Source organism: Aquila chrysaetos, chromosome 18 (assembly GCF_900496995.4).
Source record: "Aquila chrysaetos chrysaetos chromosome 18, bAquChr1.4, whole genome shotgun sequence".
Taxonomy (NCBI): domain Eukaryota; kingdom Metazoa; phylum Chordata; class Aves; order Accipitriformes; family Accipitridae; genus Aquila; species Aquila chrysaetos.
The window spans coordinates 11753473-11773953 of record NC_044021.1 but is presented as its reverse complement, the minus strand read 5'-3'; the positions used below and the strand labels follow the sequence as shown (position 1 = coordinate 11773953).

At 43.8% G+C, this 20481-nt stretch overlaps 1 protein-coding gene and 1 long non-coding RNA gene across 3 annotated transcripts in view; one reads left to right on the top strand and one right to left on the bottom strand.

The window, feature by feature from the left end:
• The window catches only part of LOC115353012 (cadherin-6), a 109634-nt gene extending 89455 nt beyond the window's left edge, over positions 1–20179 (bottom strand). Inside the window, exons 1-2 of the mRNA XM_030041913.2 lie at positions 19819–20179; positions 18671–18872 (exon numbers count right to left, since the gene is read on the bottom strand). The gene's annotated coding sequence lies outside the window, so the exon portion shown is untranslated. The remainder of the gene's footprint in view (positions 1–18670; positions 18873–19818) is intronic.
• On the top strand, positions 1006–6874 carry LOC115353014. 2 transcript variants are annotated; one of them, XR_003927372.2, is made up of 3 exons: positions 1006–1132; positions 1234–1314; positions 6291–6874. It is a non-coding gene; the product is annotated as an uncharacterized LOC115353014 (long non-coding RNA). The 2 variants fall into 2 exon arrangements; XR_003927373.2 differs by lacking the exon at positions 6291–6874 and adding an exon at positions 1574–1715.
• Positions 20180–20481: the final 302 nt, after the last annotated feature.

Here is a 20481-nt window from a genome sequence, read left to right as displayed (position 1 = left end):
CTTGGCCAAGTCAACAGAACATCCTGCTCATTTCCAAAGTTCATTTAATGCCTAAAACTTTGTCAGTTGATAATTCCTTCTCATCCAGAATGACCTCATCATTCCCTGGTGGGCAACGGTGATTGCATCACCACGTCCTAGCATCCCTGAGGAGCAGCTCCAGGGCAGCCCCCCGGAGCCTGGAGAGAGGTCAGTTCAGCAGAGAGGAAGCACAACCCACACAATTTAGTTGCCTTTTAGTGAGCATCTGCCACTACCTCTTCCATGCAGCGGACTTAATTCCTGAAAAGGATTATTGGCTGAAGTTAAAAAACAAGACGACATTGGAATGTGAATTATCCCTTGAAAGTTTTTCTACAAATAAGTAAATGCAAAAATCCATGGATGATGCTTTTTCCTTTCCTTTGTTGCTAGACACCTCATAAAAAATGGGAATTTTTTTTTTGAGTAAGTATTTAAAACAAGCTATCTTTTCTCCCATAAGATAAAGCAGGAGGTTTTCTGTTACCTGTAGCTATAATCAGGTTAACATTACAAATTTGGTTTTTTCCCTGCAATCCTATTTCTTTTTGCTCAAGTAATTAATTTTTTGTGACAACACATACTTCAAGGAGAAAACACAAGATGACTCTGCTACAGCAGTATAAGCAGAGCAGCAAAGAGGGGATTTTTTTTCCTCTCTTGCTCTGCAGTATGTAACTGAAAATGCTTTCGGGGTTAGTCAGCTTTCTTTAAACCTGTGGCCATTAAAAAGTGTTTTCCCAACCCTTCTTCTGTGTCCTACCACAAACAGACAAAGGCAGATGTGCCTGTAGCCCTGCAGCTCCTTTGCACCGATACAGCTGAAGCAAAGGCACTGGAGGCAAGGCATAAACCTCTTCCGAAAAAAGAGCGGGTGTTTGCGCAGAAGTCTAGATGTGTGCCGTCTCCAATGAGGGACCTGGGTGCATGAGGTTACGGAGCGATTATCCTAAAGCTGCCTCCTTCTAGCTTGTAATCTAGTGATTTCCTATCCCAGCACAGCAGTTTATTACAGTAAGGACATAATTTAGCATCTCTCTGAACATACCATTATTACTGAATGTATCGTAATTAGTTCCTGCTTGCGAAGTACTTGGACACGGAGGAACATGTGAGTGTTAAGTGTTACAGTCATTATCATTCACCTTTACTTGATACATTTCTGTCTTATTTAGCCACTTGTGACCAAGGCATCTGCGTGCCTTTGGCCAGATTGTACGCGGGTGAGCCAGTGAGACCACAGGAACAGAGCGGTGGAGTCCTGAAATCTGCCTTGCTCCAGCAAGCTCAGAGGTAAGTTTGCTGGTAATGTAATAAGCTACTAGTTAGTGAGGAAGTAATAAATTATTGCAATTAAATTAACTGTATTGCCAACCCGGAGTCTCCAAATAAATCATAAGTTGGTCTGACTTAAAAATAACTTAAGATTATTCTATTTTTTCCCCTTAGTAGACTTCATGCTTTCAAGGCTTTCTTTATATGCAAGGGCTAGAAATTTTACTTTTTTAGTGATAATTATAATCCCTGTATAATAACATCTTTACCATAATAGGTCAGAGCTTTAAGGAAAACAAATGCTAAGAGTGGACAACAAGGAATGACATATGCAGTGGATTTTGAGATGAAATAAACACCACCAAAATACTAAAATATAAGGGCCTGATTCATTGCTACTAGTCACATAAGCTGAGAATAATTGCACTAAAATCTACGAGTAAAATCCCAACCTCCCAAACTCATAGAAGTCCATTGAAAATGTTGCCAGGATCTCCAGTGGAGAGGGAAGACCAATAATCCAATGTAAATAAGAGCAAATGTTGGTCCTGTCATTTGACCAGACAGTCTAAATAACAGAAAATAGGATCATGTCCTCAGTTGTTATAAATTTCAATTGGTTTTGCTTTGCTTTTCCCTTGGAAGAATACTGATTTACCTGTCTGATGAACTGAAACTTAAGGCTGAGCTTTAGGTCTGATTTAGATTTAAGTGGAAGAAAAAGGTGTATACATGGCACAAACAGCTATATGCATTTTAGATGCATATACGTCTATTTGTGTGAGGGCAAAATCTGTTCTGTTTACGAATACATGCCGTATAGTCTCTTTTTGCGTGCCTGTGCTTCTGTTAAGGTGCATGTCTACAAAGCACGAATACTCAGAGAATCTTCAAACCCCAGCGTCCAGGTCTGCAAACTCCTGTTCAAGTGAGTCACTACCGGCTTCATGAAAAAATCTTTTCATTGCAAATTTGCAAATGATCTGCTCTGGCATATAAAGACCTTAAAAGGTAGTGATAAAACATACTTTATTAAAAAAATTTGAACTCAGCGTGAGTAAGGATTACTCATGAAAGGAAGGGCACTGACACTCAAACCTTGAGTTATGCAATTCCTTTTTAAAAACTGGTCTCTAACGGGTAGTTGCAAAACTGTGAGTGTCTTTTGTCCCCCCTTTCCCTGCTCCCTCGCCATCGCAGGAGACGTTGCAAGTCAAAGTTTTAAGATTTAAAAATGTGGCCTAAATGCATTAGGTATATTCACTGCAGGTCTTTCACTGCATGACTAGGGTGTGAGAAAAGTGAATTCCACCCTGAGATAAGAGACTCCCCTGTCTGTAGTTCTCTGCAGATATGAGAAAACACAGGCTACAGGCTCTCTGAGTAACTCAGGGGCCCCAAAGTTCAGGAATCCTTCCCGTGCCTGCCTCCATGGCAAGTCAGCTACCTTGGAATGAGCTTTTTTTTTTTTTTTTTCCTTTTAAATCTCTCTACTGATGCAAAGCTTCTGCAGTGTAGACACTGCCAGCTGCAGAGGCTGAAGGTTTTTATTTGTCCACAGAAGAGATAATGGATAAACAGCAGCAATGAGAGTTTCTTCAGCCCACCTCGACAAGAAGCCTAGAGCTCATTTTGCAGCACCGTCCTCCATGTCACTTCTGCTACTGGCTCATGAGCCAGTGCCACTGAGGTTCTCAACAGATGATGCTATTAATACAACCCTCTACTATTTATTTTTTCCTGTATGAAAGGGAATGCACATACTTGTTTTGCTTACACAGTCCTCTGAAGAGCCATTAGGTGGTACTAATGGTGCTTTCGACTGCTGGCATCTGTTCTAGCTGGGGTTTGAGTAGGGGCCTTGAAGGTAGAGGGCTTTCAAAAACCCATTTGCTTGCCAATCCCCTGAGGAATACCAGCTATGTTGGTATCAACATACTGAAAGATGTGTGATACCAGCCAGCAAGCCAGGTGCTCTCAATGGCAGCGTAATAGTTTATTGAAAAAGACAGGCGAGCGAGGGTGAGCCATGAAGTAAAGATGCAAAATTTCTCTTGTGCGGCCTTTTAAACACGCTTAGTGAACTACCTTGTCCAAGCAGCGTTAGTTAAAAGCTTTTGGAGAGCGTTCTTTCCTGTTCCCAGATATCCCTCCCCCAGAGGCATTTACCAATCCACCGTAGTATGGGGAAAAGATAAATGCTAAGAGTCTCTCTTTTTCTTTTTGAAAATAGAGAGAATTTTAGAAGTAAAATATAATCATATTCTTTATAAATTCTCACCATTCTACATTTTCCTTGACAGTCCTGTACTTTTTTCCAGTGCCAGTGGCCTGAATAGTAATGGTGTAGCACAAGCCAGGCTGTCACATGCTACTCATCCTGAGCAGGAGTCAGGTTAAAATGCTCACTCCTGTGTCCAAAAGAACAGGGCTTGTTATTTTAATCTTTTAAGTTTTGGGGGGTTTGTTTGTTGGTTTTTTTTTTTTCTGATAGAGGAAAAATCCCACAGGCAACAAAAATATCCTTTCTGATGTGAGATGGTCCCACATCCTTTTCCCTCTTTGCTTATAGCTTTTAAAGAGATCATTTGTGCAGGAGCTAGGGTTCAGCTTCCTATTTTTGGCACAGTGTCCACGCTTCTGACTTTGCATGGGAAGAGTTAGAGCTGAGAAAGCAAACCTGCGTCTTTATATTACAGGGTATGTGAATTGTGCCTAGAGCCAAGCAGCCAGAAGTGCAGGCGGATTGCAGTGTGTCGGTATACACCCCGTTCTGCAGAGCGGACAACCAGCGGAAGGCTGCCTCCCTGAAAACATCCTCCCTCCCTTTGTGAAAACATACTCCCTCCTTTTGGTATCCTTTCAGTCAGGCAGAAACGATGCATAGCCCAAATGCTCTAAAGCATCCTCTGCTTTGCAGTCGCAGAGGCCTGTTCATCAGCTGGTAAAGGCGATGACAGTTCCTTAAAGTTAGTAGAGTTACACATGGATTTACTCCAGTTAAAGACTTGGCCCAGATTCTTTTTTTTTCTTTTTTCTTTTTCTTTTTTTAATGCATTAGCAGATGGCAAATATGCACAGAGCACAGAAAAACTACTGGTTTTTGAGGGCAATGGCTGCTTGCAATGCTAATTTGGGGCTTTATGTTTATGCAAGCTAACCTGGAGGGACACATTTCAGAGCTGGGTTGAAGCAGCAGAAAGACTTGAGCCACGAAGTGCCGAGATGGGTACCAGTAACCCATTTAAAGCTGGGGTGTGTGGATGCAGGGCTAGGTGTCTGCTCGTTCTGAAGAGATTCAGAAAATAAGGCAGGAGCAGATGTTAAGAGATCACAATTTCATGCATTTCCCTCATTCAGTCATGTCAAGGTGATGCCACTTGCACAACGTGGACCTCAGTTCAGTCTCCAAACACCTTCATCGTGTGAAGGTATTTGGCTTTACGGCTGGATTCAGGCCAGCTGACACTCTGCTGCAAGCTGATATCCACATGTTCTCCTGGAAATGATGTCCACATGAGAAAATCTTAGTGCATTGATGTGTGATGGAACTCAATTAGTAATGAGCATCCAAAAGTAGAGGTTGAGAGATGTGCACGAACCAGGTGTTGACAGATTTTTTTCCATCTAGCAGTTCTTTTGATGCATACACCATGTCCGTATCTGCAAACTCTGGCATGCTGCTGCAGACTTGTGTGGAACAAAGCCAACATTTCTCACAAAACTCTGTCATCCTTGCTGCAGAAAGCAACCTGGGATAACCTAAAATACCTACTGACCGAGGCTGAACGGCTTATAGATAACTAGGCACTAGTTAGTGCCCAGTTCAGACTGTGCAGCCACAGAATAGGAATAAAATGAAAAACAAAGCAAAGAGGTGGCCATTTTCCTGGCAACAGTCCTACCCACAAATACAGTGGAAAGATGTGTGACACTGAGGGCAGAATTTATCCTGAAGACCGCTGAAGGCACATATTATGATCTCCACTGACCTCCAGGAGCTCCCAGTGATTGTTTTGTACCTCACTTCTTATTTCCTAGTTCTTTCTCTTACTTTCATCAAAGAATTGTGATATCCTTATGTTAGGCCTGATACCATGTTGCTCCTCCACATAAGATATTCTTATGCGTTACGGTCAGACCTACTTTTTTTTTTTTTTAATTTCTGATTCTTTTAAGGGAACCAAGAAGCCATCGTTGGGAGTGAAAGTCACATTGACCTCCCCTGAAAATTCTGTACACAGAAGACTTTAAAATCATTCCAGTGGTTACAGAATGAATCATAATATAGTAGGCATTCAGCTATTTTTTTTTTTTTTTAATAAGTATGCTTTAATTGGACAAAAGCATAGCTGACATGCTTAACTTACACATCTATTACAGGGTGGAACTCACTTAACCACTCTGTTCTAATATAATTTCCTGTGAAGTTAGCCACATTTTGGTCAAATAATCCTGCAGCCAAGACTGATTTCTCTGAACTTATTTGCCAGCTGGGACTCTATTAGGTTAGAGCATCACTTCATGCAATTAGGACCTGTGGGCACCAATGTCATACAAATAAATAATAATATGTTGCTGCAGAATAGTTTGGATAAATAATTCATCACACAGATTAAGTATGAACTATTTGCTCGTGCTGTTGTTTGCTGTGTCACTGGCCACAGAAGTCCCATGATATCACTCCTGCTCTCTGGCTACATGGCTGAGGATTTTTTAACGGGAGAGTGAGGAGAGAGTGGGGGGAGCTGACTGCTCTCCGTTCCTGGGCAAGTCCACTGTTGATAATTTATTCATGCATTTTCTTCTGCTTGCTTGGTCCAGTTTTTCAGCTCATGTTTATCATTACAGCTCCCTGGAAGTCAATGGAATAATATTCATTTGTCCTCTTTTGACTGAGAATGCGACTAGATAAAATTTCAGTCAGAACTGAAGAATAAGATAGAAACCTTGAATGTTGCTAATCCTGAATCTAAGGGCCTTATTCCTTGCAGGTACTGCTCAGTCCCTGATTCAGCACAATCTTTTGAGCATTTGCTTAAATCCCACTGACAGTAATGGCCCACAAGCACATGCCGAATGCAAGTGCCACAAGAAAATACTCTGATTGCGGTTCTCAGAGTCCCTCTAACAGCAGATCCTTGAAATGTGAATGCAGCCCTGAAACTAAAATTCAGTTTATCACATCCTGAAAAGCCAGGGAAATGAGAAATCTTCCTCTGAACGTGTTAATGCTCATTTTTGCTTTGAAGAACCAGCAGTTTTCAGATTATGGCTCTAGTGTTTTAGAACTTAAAGCCCTCGAGTCCAAGACAAAAACTAAGCTATTGATTAAAAGAAAAGCCATGGAGATGTTGAGAGTTCAAATAAAGCAATGAAGATGCTCAAATATCGGCATTTCTTTTGAGCTTTTTAGTGTCTTACTGACTAGAGACGCTCAAGACAAAAATAACGTCTCCCTTGCTGTGAGCCAGCGGAGCTCATAGCCCCTAGCTGACAATCTTTTCCCTTAGCTCTACAGGCTACAACCACCACATCCAACCCTTGGTGAAATGAGTGTTAAATCCACTGAAGAGTATCAGAAATGGAAATACACAGGGGAAAAAAAAGAAAATATGCCATACAATTTTCTGAAGCAGCTGAACTTGAAGAAGACAAAGTCAAGGGGGGGCATTAGATCAATTTGAAAATAGATAACAGAACACACCATTGTTATTATTTTCTACTTTAACATTAACAAGTTTAAAAAAAAAAAAATTAGATTTGCCAGAAGTGGAATAAATTCCACTATGTTCCACTAAGCTGCACATCTTTGACCTGATTTTATATTCAGGAGAGTGAGCAAAGTTTGGCCAGCAGATTTACTGGTATCTACTCCTCACCCCCTTCCCACCTGGCAGCATGTTCCTTCCTGGGCTGCCTCTGTATTAGCAAAAAACAACAGCTCCTGCTCCGTTGCTTCCCAGAATATAGCAGCAGGATCACCCTCTGCCTCCTCTCCTAGCAGAGGCTGCCCAGCAGTAACCTAATAAGGAGAGCTGGGAGGCTTATAGAAAAACATCACTGAGACAGACATGCAACTAGTGGCACAAAGTAAATGTCAAAGGAAAATTCCTCTCTGGAAGGTACATCAAGCAAGCCTTGGTCATGTACAGCTGGATTTCATTCTCTATAGTAATGTTAGCTGGACAACGTTCAGCTCCTGGGCTTGCAGATCTCAGCCTGCCTCCGCCAAGTGCCGCTCACCCTCCATCCCAATGGACTTCAGGGACAGTGAAAAGCAAATGAGCCCAGCAAGAGACAAAAGCCGTCATTTTGCAGGATCAAGCCCATCGCATGATACAAGAGACCAGTTTTCCCTCTGACACGTGTGGGGGGATGAGGTACTAAAAGATCACTACAACAAACTGGTCCCTGCAATGTTCACATAAGCAGTGTTTTAGAGGCAGCAGCAGTAATAACAAAAATAATAAATAATGAAAATATAAACCTGGGTATGGTTTCTCTTAGATGCAAATTAAGATTTAAATATAAAAATGATAGGCTTCTGCTAATCCTTCTTAGGAAGTCATAAATTGTTAATCAGACCTTAGGCGGTGTTGTTTAATACCAACTTTAATAAAATAGCTGCCTGAAGCAGAAAGACAGTTGGGATCCTGACTCTAAAACTTTGGTAGCCTCATCCACATTTTTGTAGCCTGAGGCTCTTACACTACCATTGATACCAACTCCTTTGAAATATGCTCATTTTTTAGGCTGCTAAATTATTAAACACCTTATTAGTAGAAAGATTAGATGGAAGAAAAGTCATCTCTGTATGACGGAAAATGGATTGGAAGAGGAAGGAAAAGTTGAGGGAATATTTACATAAAAGATACAGCTCTGTTGTTGATATACAGAGGTAATCCATAATCCATAATTCATTTAAGAAATGAACCCATCAAATTACATCACAATGCATGACAAATTGCTACTGTTGAGCTATCCTACAATAAATTACATAGAATCATTCCTGTCAAGAGTAAAACTTGTTTGAGGCTAAAAAAGCAATGTCGCTACAAGGTTATTTTCCCTGTTGTTCCATAGGATTTGTCTATCATACACTACGTCTCACATTTCCATCATATATTTTGATGGGGGTAGCAAAAGTTCCCTTGTACGGGGCAATCACAAAGTCTACCAAAATAAAACTGCTTTCAAAATGGTAAGAAAAGGGAAAAAGGAAGAAAAAGGAGAAATGTTTCTTCCTTATTATTCCTTAATAGTATTTGTCAGTCAGGTGAGAAGAACTCTAGACTGAAAAAATAAGCGGCAGTCATTTCCTTAAGTGCAATGCCTTTTCACTGTATGTCCAGAGCAGCATGTTAGGATGCTAATTGTTTAGTTTAATATGCAAAACAGAGCACACTTACTACTTTGAAGTGCTTATTCATGATGTCATGGATATTAGTGTATATTTCTTAATTACACAACAGGACAATCTTTCCCCCCTTCAACTTACACTTTCGGTTGCTCCGATTGGTTTCTCTAACTAGCCAGAATAATCATTTTGCCACACAGAAGCAGATAAGAAAAAAAAAATGTAAACAATTTTAAAAGCCATTTTAATTTAATAACAAATTGGGAGCTGTACTTTGTGTTAAATTAGCTCTGCAAGCCTCATATCAATTCAAGGCAAGGTTCCTTGTTCGTTACTGCTTAATTAATCAGTCCTGTTTCCATCTAAATGAAAAGTTTTCTCTCTCTCCCCTATCATCTCTAATATCTCATTTCAGGCAGCACATCAAGTTAATCTTGCTTACATTAGCAACTTATTTCTAATGGCTCAGCTCAGTTATTTACAATAATTCATCCTATCCCAGCTTGCAGCTGAATCCTGCTCGGTCCCTTTGCTCTGTTCAGACTGTCGCAGTCAACGGTAAAACAGCAAGTGCAGAACGAGCTCATCCAGCCCCGTGACGCACGGTGTGAGGACAAAGACCTACTTCCAACACACTGATCTCGACTGAACTTTCGGCTTCCTGGCGCGTCTTGTCTTCCCACAGGCAACGGGGTGCTTAGGGACATGGTTTAGTGGTGGACTCGGCAGTGTCACGTTAACGGTGGGACTCGATGGTCTTAAAGGTCTTTTCCAACCCAAACGACTCTATGATTCTAACATGCACAGAGCTGGGCAAAGGATGGGTATCTTATAAAACGACAGATGAGCATGAAACGGTCCAATCGAAGAAGAGAAATATACAAGGGAAGGAAAACGTAGAGAAGTGAGTGGTGCCTGAAAACACGTCCTCGTCACCCTTTATACAACACATCCCGTAAATAAAGCTGGGATAACCGTGAGTCCTGCACTACCATCAGTAGTGTGTATAAGAAGCAAGTTCTCCGGCTGCCTCCTGGGGCTGGGACGCCTGACCACGTCAGGATGGCTGTTGCTAACCCCCCGTCCCCGTCCCCGTCCCCCCCAGGCAGCAGCACTGCTCCAGCAGTGACCCACCCACAGCCTCGGAGACGTAACAGATACTAGCTCGGATCAGGGCTCGAAACGAAATCTGCACCCGAGGTGCCCGCATCACATGAAGGCTGGTTCTAATGCCAGTCTGACCAAACATAAATACCTCTGTAATAAACAGAAAATACACTTCATAGTAAATGAGCCATTCCAAGAGGACAAAACCTGTTTGTTCCTGAGCAACCCCAGTATTTATTTTTCCTCATCCAGGACTCAGGATTGTATTGCAACAGGAAACAAGGATGTGCAGTGTATTTTAACCTCCTAGATTTGCAGCAACCAGCTTCTGACCTCACATTTACCAGCCTGGTTGAAATTTCAACCTGTTGCTAAGGAAAACTCTGTCATAGCTTAGAGTAACTGTGATATCAAGTAGCTTTGAGATATCTGACAGATGAATTACGGTAGATTAATGAGGAGCCACTTCAGAAATCCTGCAAAAGACACCCTAACATGTTACAATATGATAATACATTTCATTTAATAACAATATAAATTCTGTGCTGAGAAAGCGGGAGCCAGTTTTTGTGTTGGTTTGTGGTTTTTTTTTCCCCCAAGAGGAAGAGAAACCCTTTCTACAAATCAGAGTGCACACTTCTGTTTCTGATGGGAAACACTGCTCTGAAAAGCACTGAATTTCAAAGCTGCTTGAGATTAGATTGTCTGCAGAATTGTGCTGATGGCTGTAAATATCAACAAATAAGATACACTGGGCCAGCTTTTTTCCTCAGATGCTTATGCACTGCTTTCTCTTAAGTGCAGATGACCTGAAGACACAGGCACCAGAAGGAAGAATCTGAGCTAAGAATTGGCTTGAGAGATGTAACGCACAGTGACACTTGCACAAAGGAAAGCTGCTCCTGCTATGTTCCAGCAGACCCAGCCAGCAAGCGACAATCTCAGTCCTGTCCTCTGGATCCCCGCTGCAACTGCCCCCAGCTGCTGATGGGAGCAGAAGGACAGCGAAGAATCCACCCCCATGCTGTACAAATGAGCCAGGGCTATTTTGCTGAAGGGACTTCAATGGGAAAAGATGATCATTCCTTACACAGGTTTTTTCCTATCCCCACTTTTCCTTGTCTATTATTTAGGGAGACCAAGTATACAAATTTTTGGAGGTCACGGTTTGGTCACCATGGAAATAATTGCAAAGTTGTAAACACTTCATAACAAGATCCTGCCATCTTGATCCAGGAAGGCCCCTAAGTATTCAAACAGTCTTGTGGACCTCAGTGCAGTTTATTGGTATGTTTAAAAGTAAACTGCTCTGGGACCAGGTACGATAAGACACAGAGAGAGAAGAACACTGCTTTGTTTATAGCGAAAATAACTTGGTAATTATCAGCAGTGAGAAGGGAAATACTATAGCAGGGCATTCATATTATTTAGACTTAAATGGAGTTTAGATGAAATACAGAGTTTTATAAAACCGGTTGGCACAGCATGAATTGCTTAAAGGGATGTGGCTGGTGGACTTAAAAGTTGCTTCTGCATCTTTTTCCCTTTCAGCAGTGACAGCTAAATTGAGCACCAATTTCACAAAAGGAATTTGCTCCCTCTAACTCTATATATTCCTGCTCTGTGATCTGCCAGAGCACTCTTTGCACTGTGAAAATGAGGAAATAGGCTCTCTTGAATCCTTGTAGTGGTCCATCAGCTGTGAGGCCAGCTCCAAGAGCATTAGTAGGTGGCACGCAGCTCAGAACCTGGTACTATTGGATCTAAACATTCCATATAACTTGGAAATTTAATGTGTCTTTCTTATGTGTCTTTTTCTACTTTCCCTCTATTCATTTATACTAGGATCAATACCCATGCCAGGGGTATTGGTCTACGCCATGTCCTTATTCAAGTGACTTCCCTTTGACTCACCTTCATATCTATGCACTAGGAATACTACTCCTTAGATGTTTACAAAGCAGGGGTGCTTTGAAATGCATTCATACAGGCATGGACGTGAACAAGAGAGAGTGTGGTGTGACCTCTAGCTGCCCCAAACCACGGGCAGCAGCGTGCACAAGAGACAGCCTTTTATGAGACTTTTTTATCCCCTTCTCCCCAACAGGCATAAGTAAGTGGGAATGGACGAGGCAGGGAATGGTAAAGAAACTCTGTGGCCGGTCCAACCGGGCCAATGCAGAGAGGAAGGTCGTCGCCACCTTGCTTGGGGACAGCTCAGATTACTTTCTCCCGGGAATAAGATATTCAGTCTTGTCCCAGACTGCTCTGGAGCTACCCAGCCTCCCCCCTCCCCTCCATGCAGAACTCGGCTGAACAAACAAGAAAAAACATCCAGAAAATCCTTTGGGGAGAGAGTGTCAAAGCGGCTGCAAGGAGTCCTTGAGAAAAATAATTGGCTTTCTTTTGGATGAAAAAAAAGAGACCCAAATCTGATTTTTTTCCCCATCCATTCTTTGATCAGCTCCAACAACTCAAGTGAGCAGCAGAGAGCCAAGAGGGTTGACTGTACGCTGTACTTGCCGTAAGATCCTGGTTCAGCATCCCTGCTGTGCTACGGCCTCCTTGTGTGACCTTCGGCGAGTTGCTCACCTCCGATGTGACTCACTTCCCCCTGCTGTAAAACAAGGCCAATTATACAGGCCAGTCTCGAACGGGGGCCGTGTGGTGAAGACATAATTTTTAGACATTGTGGAATACTTGAACAGCTTTTGAGTGAAGGCCCCATGTCGATCAGCTATGCCTTGTCCCTTACTTGAAGCAAGACTCCCAAATGTCCACAGAGCATCTCACAATGATAGCGTTATTTTTTTTTTTTTTGTCCGGCTACTATAAGCTATTTCGTTTTCTTTTTGTCCATGAAGATGTTTTTGTCAAATAATGATTGCCAGAGTAATGACACCCTAAAGTCACAAACCACCAGGCACTCAAAGAGAATCAATTCAGTGAGGAAACAGATTTCACCTGGAACGCTTAGGGCAAAACTAAAAGCAACCGTGCTTTTAATTATTTTTGTTAATGTATTGGAACTTGGCGGGCCTGAGGGAGGAGGACACATGGGTATCTTTCTAAGCGAGAGGGCTTTCCCTCAGGTGAGAGCGTCACTACGGAGGTTGGCCACCATGCTGCATAGTGTCAGCACCCGGGTTGGGACGCACGGGCACGCGTGGTTCTCCCACCACCTCACACGCAGGACAGGTCTGGATCCCCACGGCCTTTGAGAACGCAAAGCGGAGTTACCATCAGAGGCAACTATTTTCTTTGAGTTTGGTCTTACCCTTCACACCAAAGCAGAGCTACATGCTAATGATCGTGTTGATTAAGCAGGCTTTGTGCTTATAGAAGCTATTAACTGACAATTGAAACGCAGCAGTTAGGGAGTAGGTGGCTCTGCCTTACACCCAGATGAGCACGCACCTGCAGTACCTGCGGAAACTCGACTAGGGTTTAATTTCTGTGCTAATTTTCAATTCCTGCTGACCCTTCTCCTAGGTCCTCCTGCTCTGGCTCTGCGATTAGATGCAGAAGAGGGAATGCTGAAAAGATACACTGCCTATTATCTCGCAGGCAGCTGTAAACATTACAGCAAGATAATGGAATTAGTTTAGCTGAGAGGAATTAAGGTACCCAGATAGTACAGGACTGATCTCATTCATAAAGTGCTCTCTTCTGTGCGTTGCGGTGTGTCACTAGGGAAGGGCTGAGGGGTTACGATGGGTATTTATGTTGCAAATCAAATCTAAGAGTCACATTCTGGTTAGAATTAAGCACTTTCTGACTATATATAAATACATATGTATATCCTGACAAAACAGGCTAATTAATCCGTAGAATATTTGCCCACACCACCAGAATAAAGCCATTATTGAACAGGTTACTTAAAACATAGCAAGGCTGGCACTGTTCCTGAACGCGACCAGATGGAAATGTATATGCTCTTTTGTCTGTGTGCTTGGCGAAGAAGAGAGTATGGAGAGGCTGTCTTGTGGCTGGGTGTGAAGAAAGATAATGCAGTATCAGTGTAATCTTGGATGGTTTCAGCACAGTGCTACCAAGTGCTCTGGCACCGTCACAGTTAAGCAATCACTTCTTTGCTTAAAGCTTCTTGCTGAAGGCCCAACACCATAACTCATGAAGGACACCATGCCAGACGTGCCTTTTCCATCCTGGCAGGGCCCGCAGGCTCCACTCACCAGAAAGACGCAGTTTCCCTTCCCCATCAGTATTGCTCCTTGCCGCTGCTACGGGGTTGCAGCTGCAGCAAAACTGTCTTTTCTGGTTTATTCTGAAAGAGGAAAATACTCGGAGGAGTGGGCAGCTCCACGAGACTGGATGTACCAACCAGTAACATTAATTCACACCACTCTAAGTAGTCCTAAACTACACTTATCCTAGTTTCTTCTGGGAATGCTCCTGTTAACAAACAAACAAAAGCATAAATACAAATATTCACAGTATTTGTTTGGGCCTTTCGGTGCCAAGTGCACAGCCAGGAAAATAAAAAAGGTGGAAGACAATGTTGGCAACCAGCCACACCTGGAGTAAATACAGGAGATGGTCACGGGTGCAAGGAGGGATAAGGCTGCCCAAAATAGGGAGGGGAAACCGCTGATGGGTGATCAGGATTAGGACACACAGCAGTGCCCTGGAGAAGCTTAGGAACCTGAGGCTGGATGGACTCCAACAGATATCGGCCAGTCATTGGGGAAGGATGAGAGAGAAGCTCTTAGACTGAGATTTACAGCAAGAAAACCCCAAATGGATGTGAAGAGAAGTAATCAAACTCAAACTTTAAAAATGCTTTTATCCAGCACTTCCTCCACCTGGTTCCACTGCAGCATCACTCACAACACAACCCAGAGACGATGACTTTTTCTGCTGATGTTTTGCATTAATTATGCATTCTTCAAGGGTGTTTTTAAAACTCAGGCAGGGACTAATAATCTGCCCTATACCTTTTGTTAAGCAATAAAGACAGATAACAGCTGGATTTAACCGCACTAAACATTCCCTCTACATCTCCTCTCTCCCCATCCCAAATGAGACAAGGTGAGATGCCATAACACCTCTCTCCTCACAGAGCCCAGTTTCTCCAGAGCCCTTGGAAAGGGCTGCCATGACTAAGCAAGCAGCATGAGCAAACCAGCTGCTGCTGGATTTTTATCTCAACCAGAACACATTTAAACTTGAGAGCCGTGTTTATACTGCAAGTTGAATCCTGCAGAGAGTCAGCAGAAGAGATCGGGTTCGGTGGCACACAGAGCCGTTCACTTCACGTGCAGGATGGGGGACTCCCTTTAAAGATTTATGTTGAAAAGGTCCTGAGTTTGGCCCTACATGTCAGTCGGGATAATCACAACTAAGTTTATCAGCCCTGTTTCTGAAAGTTGTGAATCCAAGTAATTATTTTAGAAAAAAGAAAAGGAAATGGAAGCAAACCCCAAATGACACAAAGACTTGGAAGAGATCGGAACAGTTACTGCATGCAGCTAACTAGGTCTTCAAGGGGTTAACGAAGAAGTCTCCCTAACACCCAGCTTCCAAGGCACAGCCCCTCCATGGCATTTCCCGCACGCTTATGATAATCAAAAGATACTGAAAACCAATTCTACTTTATTCTGGTATAATTGCAGCAGAGCCACTAGAGGAATTGCAACCATTATGCACGATGAGGCACCATCACAGTGGGGCCTGCTGTTTCCAACGGATTCTACCCACTCATTTTTATAGATTTCAGCTACCTTTCATTTTAGTAATTAGCCACCATTTCCAAGGAGATCCATAAGCAATTTCCTGCCCATCTTGAGCCATAATGCTACAAGATTGCACTAGCAAGTGAACATAGTTTAAAAGTAGTCAACGAAGAACAGACGGCACACTAAAAAGTTCAGGTAAGCAAGCGACGGAGACCACCATTTCATTTAACAACAGATAAATGTCAATGCCCTCCAGGTCTGCTTGACCACTACACAGCACACAGGCATCCACTGGAAAACCCAAGAGCGATTCCTTCCAAGCCCTGAAATACTGCCAGAGTCTATTAACAAGCAGCAGATCGGTGTGCAGAAATCTTCAGTCAAAGCAAAAATGATGCAGCAGACCTGAGGGTAGGGTGGACTGGAGGGAGGATCCCGGCGCGAGGAACGCAGTGTGCCCTTGAGGAGAGGGTCGCTCGCAGAGAGAAGGTGCTCTGGTAGGATCTCAGCTGGTGAGAGCACACGCACGTTCATAACTTCTATCAAGTTTGCATTAGTTTCGAGATCTTCAGCAGAAAGGAGGGGAAAAAAAAAACCCCCACAACATTTTTTAACCTGTGTGTTTTGCTTTCAAGGAAGTCTCTCAACTAAATATTATTGAAACAGCAGATGGCAAAAAGCAAACTTTATGAAAGGGAAGGCTGCCTTGAGCGGTAGGTTACCGTCTGCATGGGAGAGCTGTGCAAGGGAGGGAGGGAAGAGTCAGAAGTTAAGATGCATATTTCCAGCTGAACAACTTGGTTAGAAAAGAATGACCATGTCTATAAATGTAATCTTTGGAGTGCTGGCATGGAGATATGCAAGAGTTGTGAACTGGTGTGAAAACTGAAATACCTAGAGGGACTAATAAGTCCCTATGGGGACCCCAGTTCCTTAAATGGCTGCAAAGGATAATTGCAGAGAACTACAACAGGACTGAATCAATGCCATTTTCCCTGAAAAAAAAAAAAAAAAAAAAAAAAATTGCTGCCTCTGATTACATTATTCTGAAAAGACTGGCTGCTTTCCTTCCCGCCCCCCCCCCCCCCCCCCCCGCCCCAGCCCCAGCTCAAAAGTCAACTGCAAGCCACTAGAAACATGTCCAGAAAGATTACAGTACAGCTGAAAGCCAGAAGCATATGAGATTATATATTTAACGGTGCTGTGTCAGATAACATCTGAGAAGAGAGGAAAAGGATTCAGCCCTGCAGTCTTTATTAGCATGTTTGGGCTGTTTAAAGGAGCTATCCAATTGTGTCATTGCTGCCAGGCCTTTAAAACTGTATATATCCGTGATAAAGGAATCTACTTGATCTTGATCACAAGCCTCCAAGCCCTACCCGACTTTCCTGTGACATGCAAACTTATTGCCTTTAAACAGGAATTAGAAAAAAAGAAATTAATAGGGATGCACCATTACCCATTGCATTATATTGCTTAGGAACAGATGTTAATCATTTTTATGGAATGCTTTAAGTAATATGCAAGCACTTTTGCACAGAACTGACTGCATAATAGATATTTCAGCCCAGCAAATACATGAGATAAGCCTTTATCTTGACTGGGAGAGTTATGTCTATTTTGATTAAAACCAAAGAGGTCTGCACGTTCAAGCAATTTTATTCCCTTGGAATTATGTTCTTTCCAGGGTGCTATTACATATGGTCCTATGACAAAAGGGAATGGAAATAACCTTGCTCTTGATTGTAGTGTTCTCCTTGCGCATATGCTCATGCACATAGCTCACAAAGTACACATGTAGGATGCATGTGCCATCCTCACAGAGTCCTGAATAGACGGGAACAACTGTACTCTCTGTTCCAGCTGTGCTAGAAGAACGGTAAATTTGGAGAAAGGACTGACCTTACACTCTGTAAGTAATTTTTCTACACCATCTCCCACGCAGTGCTAACAGAACTTTAAAATCCCACACCATACACAAGTACAAGGAAAAAGGTGCCCCATCCTCTCGATTTGTATAAAAGTAGCAGCTGTGCCATCGTGCTGGGAGTAATTTCAGTCATTAAACTTCTTGATCCTTGAATGTCATCAGGAGTTACTTAGGTGACCATCCACTTGCACTTACAAAGTACTGCATTTAACTCTCCATAAAATATGGATTTTATTGCAGCAGTGACAAGACTTCTTTCCACAGCCACTGACCTCTACTGCTATTGCTTATCTCTTGACTCAACCTTTTGCATAAGAACACATATATATAGTATACATACTGTGTATCGGTTTCCCTGTGTGTGCATGTAGGTGTTATATACATGTGAATATATAAATAGTTCAATCTATCTGACATACAAAGTATGTTACCAGCTCCTTAGAAACATTTACAACATAGCCAAATTCAGCGCTTTCTTTCTGCAATTATCCAACTTCTCTCCTGTAAAATGCCTGTACGCCTACCCCCTTTCTTCTACCACCTCCATCACTCCCAAACCCGTTCCTTTATCAAATAAAAGATTTCACATTTGTCAATTCCTGTAACGTCCCCAGACCTGCCCCCTCTGCCCCCTTCTTTTCGCTGAGGGAGCACCTCATTTCAACCGTGCTCTACATTCAGGTCTGCACTTTGCCTCTGATTTTGCTCGTGATCCGAAGGGTTTTGCCCTGTATCCATTTCACAGCAACTAGGCAGCGTCAAGAAACCGAGATGGATTTTTTTTATTATTCTTATTATTTGCTAGTCATTCATCACGTTTCTCCTGTTGTTCCTGTTGTTGTCGTTGTTATGATTAGATTCTTATTCCCTTCCAAAACCCCACGACCCTCCTCCCGCTCTCACCACCTCCCCTCGACCCAAGTGTCTTGCTGGCGATAACAATTCCCAGGAAAACGCCGCATCCCTTCGCCTCACTTAAAACGACAGCGAACGCGGTCCCCGCACGCCCCGGAGCCGGGGGGGGGGGGATGACGGGACCCCCCGGCGCGGCGGTGGGGTGCAGAGCCCTCCTCAACACAGCTGCCAACTTTGAAAAATAAAGTGCTTGCCCCCCCCCCCCCGCCCTGCCCCCCGCCTTAATTAGCATTCCCGATAAGCGCGGAATAAAGAAAGGAAAAAAAAAAAAAAAAGAAAAAAAAAAAGAAAAAGAAGGGAAGAAGGCAGCTGCCTGGTGACAGTTGAAACTTGCTCCTAAAGAAGTGCAAAGCCGCATCTCCTTACCGGCAAAGCAGGCACGACGGGGCCGAGCCTCGCCCGGCGCGGCGGCTCTTCCCCGGCTCCCCGGCCCCTTCCTCGGCCCCGCCGCTCAGCCTCCCCGCCTCGCACTGGGGCTCCCGCTCGGCCGGCAGCACTTTTTAACTCCAGCATGCAGGCAGCCCAAGCCGAGGGGGCTCTCTATCTGATTGGTTTCCATTCAGTGCTCCTGATTAATAAAAAAAAAAAAAAAAAAAGGGGGGGGGAGGGAAAGGGGATTAAAAAAAAAAAAAAAAGCCAAACTCCTCCCTCCCTGCTTGCCGCCCTGGCAGACTCACACTCACTCACACACACACACACACACACACTCTTTCCCCCCCCCTCGCACACACAGGCGGTCCTGGCGCCGGCGCTGCGGCTGCCGGAGCTGCCGCACCGGGGGCGCGGAGAGGCGCGGAGCGGGCGCGGGCGCGGAGCGGGCTCCTCCGGGCGGGCAGGGATTTGCAAGTGAATGCGGTGGGAGGGCAGAGGGGGAGGGCTGTGCTAAGGAGCCCCCCCTTCCCCCCGAGAGCCGCTCCGTGCTGGAGGTGGAGAGCTGCCAGCTTCTTCCTAATCGTTTGGTACTGATAGTAAAAGCAGAATAAAATCGGGGGGGGGGGGGGGGGGATGAAGAGGAGGGAGAGGCACGCTCCTCTGTTGTGAACTGTGTGTTTGTGCCGTGCGGCTTCTCAGCCTCGGAGCCGGTTTTTAAGTCCTTCTGTTGACACCAGAGATGCTCGACTGGTCTTTTCCCACACTTCCCGGGAACTTCCTGGACTTGATGAATCAAGAATTTCGGTGAATTATTAATGGAGATGACACTTTGGGGGGGTGATCACATGCGGCGGTTTGTGTGTGAATGGGAAGGAGCGGAGGAGGATTTTCCAGGTGCCTGCCTTTGCTCGGGCCACCTCTTCCCAGAGGGCTCCCCCCCCCCCCCCCCGGGGTTATGACTAATCTTAATGCAAAATGAACTGAAATCTCGGCTCTTGCCGTAGGACTCGTGGAGCCCCTCTGCACCCACGCATGTTGTACAGCCTCCCCCGCACCCAAGTCTAGCCTGAAATAAGGCTTTAGGTCTTTTAATCTAAATATTAAATGACAAGATGGAAATTGCCTGCCAGTTTATTATTTACCTGACAAGAGTCCGCTCCGATTCAGCTGCACGGTGTCCCCTTAAGATTCATGGCAAATGTTGCAAGAAGTGAAGCTTTCTGCCATTTGCCTCTCACATCTACAGTCTTAGCTTTGACCTTTATGATGTTTTTTTTTTTTTCCTCTGCTAGTCAATCAACTCATCTTTTTTTTTTTTTTCCCTTTTTCTTCCCTTCCTCCTACCCACCTCTCACAATTTCTGCTTGCTGTATGTCTTAAGGACGGGGCTGTGCTGGCTCTAAGCCACCTTTGTGTCCTCCTGCTTCTGGACCGTTTCAAGGCTTTTAGTATAATTTAAGTACCCTGAGCACCAGAAGTTCAGGTAACAATCTTGCTGCTTGTACTGTAATTTCTACTGTGCTGCAGCACCATCTCCACAGCTTGGCTGTTATCCCTGAAACTGGTGCTGGGCTCCCTAAGGAAGCCTTCAAGGTATTCCCTACAGTCACTGCATTGGCAGAGTCCTTCTTCAGCACAACACTGGGCTTTTAGGGACTCTCTATGATACCTACAAAAGCCAAAGCAGTGTAAAGAGGCTGGATTCTGCTTTCCATATGTTTGTGAACTCAAGCAAATCGCCCAGAAAAGCCACTTAGGTACCACTGACATTATCTAGCCATTTTAGACTTTCTACACAGTTGAGT